The sequence below is a fragment of the Cryptomeria japonica genome, chromosome 8 (assembly GCF_030272615.1).
Source record: "Cryptomeria japonica chromosome 8, Sugi_1.0, whole genome shotgun sequence".
NCBI lineage: Eukaryota > Viridiplantae > Streptophyta > Pinopsida > Cupressales > Cupressaceae > Cryptomeria > Cryptomeria japonica.
This window is the reverse complement of record NC_081412.1, coordinates 422,367,341-422,376,352: the sequence shown is the minus strand read 5'-3', so window position 1 is coordinate 422,376,352 and position 9,012 is coordinate 422,367,341. Positions and strand designations below refer to the sequence as shown.

Here is a 9,012-nt window from a genome sequence, read left to right as displayed (position 1 = left end):
AATCTATATTTTAGTAAGCTCATAATAACTAGTTAGGGATGAAACAGACCCAATTAAAGGAATTTTAATTAAAGGTTCGATGTTTAGATCCATTACTGTTGAAATTAATTGGGTCAATTCTACACATACAAATTTAAACTAAGGTGATGAATGCTTAAAATGTGGAATTAGCATTCAATCTTGTTGATAATGATAATAAAAATAAGTTATGAAACTTATTTGCCAACTTCCATACAAAATAGACCTACTTAAATAATTGTCAATATATAAAATACAACCTTACCCAGATGAACTTAAAACATAAAGGAAATGGAGATGACTATGTTGTTTTCACTATTATAATATTACACAATGAAAAATAAAAATAGAAAGAAAACACAACTTGACAATTTCTATGCATTTTTCTTTGTTAGGCGAGAGGGGCCAATAGTTGTACGGGGTCTAATTGTTGTATAGACATTTGTGCTTACAATATTCAACCTTGACACATATTTATACTATTTATTGTAAATAAATAGTCCACATGCAAATTAAAAATAACCAATGTTGGTCAAGATGGACTAATAATTGAGCACGTGAGAAACTATGAATGTTATATTAAAAAAACATAAATACATTCATTAACAAGTGAAATGAATATTTTTTTGTTTCAAATAAAATATCGTAACTATCCACTATAAATGTGTCATATAAAATAAGATGTCCATTTAAGCAAGTGGTGTTGTTATAGTAAAAACTATTATTCCTATGTGTACAATATTGGGGTAGCAATATATATGCATTGGAGTATTTCATAATTATAATTTGTCTCATCACAAATATAAAAGGTGAGCACGATAAATATTATGTAAGATAATTAGTTTTCCACAATACCTTCCTTTTGGATTAGATTGTGTATGTTTATTTTCATCAATGTTTCATATCACACTGTATGATCCATCATTAGGATGATAGAAAGATCATGGAGAAGAAAGATACATTGTTGCATATCCATTGTTTTCTTTTTTCCTTTAGTGTCTCTCCTTGTTTGAAGTGCAAACCCTCCTTTAACCTACTCTTTATAGCCACCTTGGATCTGCAAAAGTTCATCTTTCTTCTCCATGAGCTTTCTATCATCCTAATAGTGGATCACAAAGTGTGTTTGAAATGTTGATGCAAATAAACATACACAGACTAATCCAGAAACAAGAACAACGAATACCATGTATTTTTCCATGAATGTAAAGGATTATCAATAAAAATTAATGTTCAACTATTGGTCCATTTGTGTTGAATATAAGTTATATTTTATGTGTTGTTTTTACAACAATTATTTTTTTGTGGTCAACTATTGATGCATTTGTGTTGGATATAAAAGTTAGCGATAACAAATACTTATGATTACTAATAGGTATTTGGTTCATCTAGATTGCATATAACTTACATTTTAAATAAAAATATAATATTCTACTAGTGACAAATGATTTTTTGTTCAACTACTAAAGATTTATGAATTAAGTTTTGATAAATCTTCAAAAAATTATTTTTAACACACTTCATACCTCCATAATTAGACAAATGTTTATTTTACATTTGACAAACTTATTCCCGTACCAATCTATCTTTCATAATTAAGCATTAACTATCAGTGGTACTGTAAGGATGGCCGAGTGGTCTAAGGCGCCAGACTCAAGTTCTGGTCCTCTAACGAGGGCGTGGGTTCAAACCCCACTTCTGACAATACGAATCTCTTAAGAGCTTTTTAATTTTTCTCTGTAGATTAATTTACTGATTTCAAAAACTAATGGCGTGTGAGAGAACAACTAAGGGCATTTGGTCTAGTGGTATGATTCTCGCTTAGGGTGCGAGAGGTCCCGAGTGCAATTCTCGGAATGCCCCTTCTGGCGATAATAATTTATAAATTGAGAGCTGTGAGTTGCAAAATCAAGTTCTGCTTGCGGAAAGAGAGTGGATTGGTTATTCTCAATTTTTTTTTAAGGCCAATGGTTTTTTCGTAGTCACTACCCAACAAATGAGTAGATGAAATCGTTTCATGGGTTTATTAAGCTTAACATATCCTAAACAAATTTGGAGGATTTGCCCTTTGCGGGTGGCTCGATAGTTGTTGATGGGGTTGGTGATTGTCTGCAAGTGTTGGGTGTTAATGTTTGTTGGTGGAGTTTTGCCCATGTGGCCAAATCTGCTATTGCTCAGTCTTCCAAAGGGAAATCTCAACCTCTTCTTTGTGCCAAGGCCTCCCTTGTTATCGTTTGTGCCCAATAAGTGGTGGAAAATGTTTCCTTCTACCAACATTGTGGGTTGGTGTGCAGATTCACTGGGCTTTGGCCTTCCCTCCTAGATCTACTTCATTGGGTGAGTGACTCTTGAAAGCCATTTGGTTGCTAGTAGCATCGAGTTTTTCTTTTGTGCTAGTAGTTTTATTATTGCTTCTTTTGATGCTCGTCACCTGGTGTTGAGTAAGTTGTGGGTTTGGGGAGCTTACTCTCTCTCGATCAAACCTTGGACAACTTCTTTCAACCCTCATACTGAACCACTCAATGTGCATCCAGTATGGGACATTCATCTTCCCAATCTTCCTCTTCATTTTTGGGAGCATTCTTGTTATGAAGCCATTGGCAACTCTATCAGCTGCTTCTTGAAGGTTGATGATACCACTTCCTTTATGAGTCATTCTATGTTTGCTCACATTCAAATGGATATTGACATGTCTATGCCTCTCCCAAGGGATGTGGTTCTAATGGTTGGGAATACATCGTGGATCCAATCGTTGGATTATGAGGACATCCCCTTTCAATGCTGCAGATGCTTCTCAACTAGTCATTTAGCTACGGATTGTTCTCTTTTGCATCATAAAAGTTTTGCTACTTGATGGAAGGATGCTAATGGTGATCATTTGATTGTCAAAGTTTTTGATTCTAATGACTCTTTCTAGGATGAGGTTGTACCTCTTACTGTGGTTGTGGTCTCCCCAATCCCCCTGGATGTTGCTGATATGGCCTCCTCTGGCCCTATGGTTACTCTTGTTGCTCCTATTCTACAACAACCTTCTGCTCTACATGTTGCTCATGTTTTGTAGCAACCTTTTGCTCCATGTGTTGGCACACCTTCTCATGGGATTCCCCCCTTTGATCCCACTTGTAATGATGGTCCTAATAATGGTATTTCTTGGAATGTTGTTTGTCGTAGGCATAAAGGTATTTCTTCCCCTCAAGTGGTGGGTGTTCTTCCCACTCTTTCAAAACGTTCCTAGTTGTTCTACTTGTGTGTTGTCCAAGGTCTGTTTTGCCTTTGTTTTTAACAGTGGTCTTGTGACTTGCTATTAATGGTCTGTTCAACTTGGGTTTGTATAGGTTAGCACCCTTGTTTTGTTTCTTTTATTCATCAAAAATATATCTCATAGATTAAAGTTATACAAGATCACATGTTACATTTGAAAGAATATTATTTTAAGGACTTTCCTTGCTTCATATTACAAATCAATGCAACATCCTCACTTTACTACTAGAGAGCTAAGCTTAATTTAAAATATTTCTTACAAGTGATCTTATCCAAACATTTTTCAATTAAAAGAGGGGTTAAAATTTATTCAAACAATAAGAAATACAAAGCAGAGGCATCAAACAACCCTATCAAGTTCCACTAAGTGATCTAACTATTGCTGCAAACCCAAGGGTAATTGACCCTTGTCCACAATATTCCAGTTTAGCATTTGATTAGAAGACCATTTGGCGAGACAATCTACTACTCCATTCCACTCCCGAGGGATATGTGTGAAAGTAACAGAATCCAACGATGCACACAAATTGAGAATATGGTTAACAACCAAAACTAACTGCCAACTAACATCTGCATAATGTTGTTGAGTCAACAAATGCACCACCTATTGGCCATTTGGTGAAATTGGTTATGTGTTGCATTGATGTTTTGTCATTGATGTCAACACTAGTTGTTTGGATGCTTTACCGACACCCTTCTGGTCTCAGTAGGATGAGTGGTTTCTGGTTAACTTGGATCCGACATTATCTGACAGGCTCCGATATAATCTGGTGATGGAATTGGCTTGTTCATGATACTTATACCCATATTTGGTCAGTTGGTTTTGGTCTGGTGATTGGATGTTATCCTCCTTTCTTAGAAGATTGGTTTCTGGTTTCGACAAGGGTTTCACCGGCAGAGCTTTTGGTGGAGATCTTTGATGAATTACATAAGTTGTGTTGGTACAACTTCTGATGGAGTTTCAGGATGTTGTTGGTGATCATGTTCAAGATCATTGCTGAAGTGTGTGGACCTATACTTGGTCCTAATTGATCTAGGTTATGGACCGGCTTTAATGTAACGTGTGGATATGACCTATTGATGTATTTCCAGGATGTCTTATGTGTTGATATTATTTGTTTGGTCTAAGGCCGACATGGTTTGTAATTATGTAATATGTTTATTGTTTGGTGGTCGACCTGATTGTTTATGGTCGAGGGTTTGTATATATAGATGTAAGATCTCATTGTAGATCATCATGGTTAATGTAAGAGGTCATGATCAAGGAATGTAATGTGTGAATAATGTAATATCATTCAGGCAGAGGAGTTAGTCGATCATTGGAGATCGAACTGGGTTTATGTAAGAGGATTTATTCCTCCGGTATTGAGCTTAACTGCAACTGTACTCAGGCATAGGAGATGTTATCTTTTGCAGTTCAACACTTCTCTAGATTGTTGTATGGATTTCTATGTAGTCAGTGAGGCTCCTTTTGTGATGAGCAGTGTGCTCTAGGTTGTTGGCCTTCTTGCAAGTAAAAGCCCCTTCATTGTAATTCACATACTTACTGTAGAAGTATTATCTGACTGTGGGTAGGCTTCACACCATGGTTTTTCCCTTTATCGGGTTTTCCACGTACAAATCTTGGTGTTGTGTGGAAGGCTTTTATTCTATGATTATTGTTTATACTTTATTGGATTAACTGCTATTCCGGTATTATTGTTTTGGGTTCTGGTATTAAAAAATTAATTGATGAATGTTCCTATAATCTGTGACAATTGATTCACCTCCCCCAGTTGTCTTCCAGTTATATGAACTGTCTAACACCACCACCTGCTAATCTGATTCACAAATGAGCCTGCTCCATCCAAGAGCACAAGAATGCTCCACAGCATATAAAATAGCAAGAGCCCCCATCAAATTATTAGTATGATGACATTTATAAACAAAAATAAATAAACTTAACAGTCCCCAAGCTATCTCTACCAACTCCACCAATTCTAGCAAGACCAGTATTTCCCCGAGAAGATCCGTTCGTGGATTTTGAGAATGTCCTACGGGGCAGGTCTCCACCTCCCCATCCTAATAATCTTTCAAAGAGGGTGTTTGCATATATTTCTCATAAGTTGGCCTTGTGAAGGAGGAAGATGGAGACAGTTGTAGCAAATAACATCACTAGGATCCACAACCTTCATCAAGTCACATTTTGCCGAAACAATTTCTCCCAAAGAGTGGAGAATTTTCCACCACAAGTGGTGGGCCCCCAACAACACATCTTGAAAGATTCGATGATTCCTCTCCAACCAGATATGCCAAATAATAAAAGAAAGGCCAAGAGTCCAAGCAACTTGAAGAAAACGGGTTTTGACAGGGGTCTTGCCCCATCAAACCAAACACTCAACTAAAGAAGAGACATGCCAACAAGATTGGTTCCACACATCCCACCAAAAGTGTCAAATATGTCTAGTGAAGGAACATTGGAAAAAGAGATGAGAGACACTCTCTTCACTATTACGACACAACACACACATTGAGGGACCCTGAAAACCACGCTTGCATAAATTATCCCAAGTAAGACACCGGTTGTGGACCACCAACCACATGAAAAAATTGCACTTGGGCCATGAGAACTTATACCAAACTTGCTTCCACCAAGGAAGCTAAATGTCCCCAAAAGTCTGTCGCACCAGCTCAACATAACCTACAGAAACAGAAAACTTTTCAGACAGATTAGTACTAGTCCAAGCCAAAACATCAGTCCCAGCAAAGGTGGTGCACTTACAAGACTCCAAAATTTGTGCCAACTCTTTTCTATCTTCCTCAAATCCTCATGGCGGTTATTCTGAAGAATGTTTCCAGCAAAAACGAGCCGCCAACTCACAATTATGAGCAATCTTATAATGGTCAACATGTCTTAGGCAATAGCAGTAAAAGTATCACAAAGAGGTTGAAGGTGAGGATGGGTAGAAAGGATAGAAGGATGACCATCCCAAGAATCTAGCCAAAAAAGAGCTTGTGAACCCGTATGATAGATCCAAAAGAGATCATTCTTAACTAATTGAGCTCCCAGTTTCAAAGTATTTCATTTTTCATGGAGCGTAGTAGATCATTTAAAAGAGTAAATCAGTTTCACATTAGATTGACTCTCAACAATCCAAACAAATATAACAAAAATAATCACAATATAATATTATTAATTATAAGAATTGAAAGTGTCCCTACCTAAAATCCATTTTTGAGATAACCCACTAACCCTTCAACAAAGAGCTTATCAAAATGAACAAATGAAATTTCTACAACTATGAAAACAACCCATTTTTTAGACAACCCACAATTGTTTCATTTCAAAAGCATGCATTTTAGTTAAAGAGGAAAAAAAGAAAATTAGTTAATTAGATATAATAAAAATGAATTTGTATCATTCGAAACTATAATTGCCATTGTCAAAGGAGCGCTGCCTAAAGGATATAATTAATGTGCAATAAGATCTGCCAATAAACTTGCTCTAAAAAATGGGAGAAAAAGTGGAAAAAAAAAATGTTAATTTCTTTTTAAATTGATTGTTTTCATAATTCCAAAACATATTTTAAATGTAAGTGCATAAAATCTTGTTATAATAGCCACATCTAGTTTCCAAGTTTTCAATTAATTTAAGTTTCCTAAACTTTTGTATTAAGGTTTTTATTGGGCAAAGAAAAATTCTAATAAACATGATTTGTTTGTGATTAATTTTAAAAAAAATATTGGTGGAAATGTACTTCATGTTTGACAATCCGAAAAATCTATTTTTATAATACTGATTTTAGTCAATAGAATTAAAAAATAAAATATGTTTAATAAATTATAAATTTCAAATTTTCATTTATCAATTATATGAAATTGATTTTTTAAAATTAAAAAAAAAAATTGATTAGTGAAAAATAACTTTTAATAATTTAAATTAAGTACATTCATTATCATTTAAATTCCATTTTCATAATAAATTAAACATTTAGATATTAACAAAATATAAACCACAACATAATAAAGTTTAAGCTAATTAAAATTTAAAAATTATTTAAAATTAAAAAAATTAAAGAAAATAATTTAAATTGAATTAAATTAAATAACTTAAATTAAATTAAATTAGATAATTTAAATTAAATTAAATAGCTCAAATTAAATTAAATTAAATAACAAACATTAACATACAAACTATAACATTAATAGAAATTTAAGAATTGTTTAAGAATTAAATAAGTTAATTTTAATAAATTAAATTAATATTAAATTAAATAACTAAAATATTTTTATTATAACAACTTTTCATTGTATTTGTCTTTCTTCACCATACATTAGTAGTTTACAATTTATTTGCTACTTAAACTACTCATGTAAAAGTCTTGATGTCAAACTTTTATTTTTTATGGTAACATTTATGAACCAATTTTATGAGTTGGGCTGAAGTTTCAAAAAAAATTATATATTTCTAAACTATTGTTTCCTATCCCACATGGTTGACAGAGAGAAACGGAAACATACACATGGAACAAAATGGCAGTTACATTGAAATTCAACACCAAGATGGAAGAGAATTGTATGTCTTTGTTTAGAACAATGAAGTCATTGTAATTTTTTTATATATATACATTGTTTACACAATAGTCATGCAACAACAATTTTTAATAATCCAAGAATCGAGTCATCTTAACAATAATTGTACTTTGGTTATAAACAAATTATTGCTCTCATGGTTAATTCATTGCATTTTTTATGCGTGGTGCACATGGTGAATATTTTTCTTTTGGTTGGTGAGTTATGAGATCATATTTTATACACATGTCTATTAAGTTATCATGCACTATGTTATTTCTTTGACATATTTATTCTATCTTTGTTATTAGTACTTGTCGTCAGGCTAGTACTATTGATATCGGTTGCACCCAATTTTCATTAACTAGTTATTACTAGATTATTACCGGATTTCCCTAATCCACTTTTCTAGTATGAGTTTTTTTAGGCAAATTTTTAGGTGATTAAAATAATATTTAATAATATTATTATTACAATTTTATATAATCCATATGCATAGAAGTATCCCACCAATAAGATTACAATAAAATAATAATGATAATTATTAAACTATTATTTTTTTCTTTAACTAATTCTTGAATGGTTCAACTGTGTTCACAATTTTAAATCTAAATTTCAACTTTATTTTCTCATTATCTCTTCAACATTTTTGATCTAGACATAAATACATTCTTGAATTAGGTTTAAGCACAAATACAATGTTTTTTATATTAAAAGCAACCAAAACAAGGGGGTTGACCCAAGAACAGAACAAAGAAACAGTGGTAAGCCAATTGTCAATAGAGCAACAACAAAATTATAGCCCCCTCAACTTTTCTCTATCAAAAACAATAATCATTCTACGCATGTTCATCAGTTATATAAAAGTCTTAATAAACATTTTAAATATTTGCCATGCAGGGCAATAGGTAGATAAGTTCAAACATAAACAAAAATTAAAACTATAATCCCAGAGGCTACTAGGGCCGAACAAAAAACCAGAGGTCTGAGATATAGGAGCGAACTAATTCTTTTTTCCATGGCTCCTCTTTAGGAGGAGCTTCCTAGCCCATTCCTTGGTGAGAAATTTGAAGAGGGCCCTGTAGTCATCGTCCTCCTTGCCTTTGCCTTTGATAGTACTTTCCTATAAAAGACACAAAGTGGTCGTCGAGAAATGCATAACGTTCAAAGAAAACCTGGAGACGT

At 33.5% G+C, this 9,012-nt stretch overlaps 2 non-coding genes across 2 annotated transcripts; both read left to right on the top strand.

The window, feature by feature from the left end:
• Positions 1–1,635: 1,635 nt before the first annotated feature.
• Positions 1,636–1,719, top strand: TRNAL-CAA (transfer RNA leucine (anticodon CAA)). Its single transcript has one exon. It is a non-coding gene; the product is annotated as a tRNA-Leu (tRNA).
• An 87-nt stretch (positions 1,720–1,806) lies between these two features.
• On the top strand, positions 1,807–1,878 carry TRNAP-AGG (transfer RNA proline (anticodon AGG)). The gene has a single exon. It is a non-coding gene; the product is annotated as a tRNA-Pro (tRNA).
• The last annotated feature ends 7,134 nt before the right edge of the window (positions 1,879–9,012 follow it).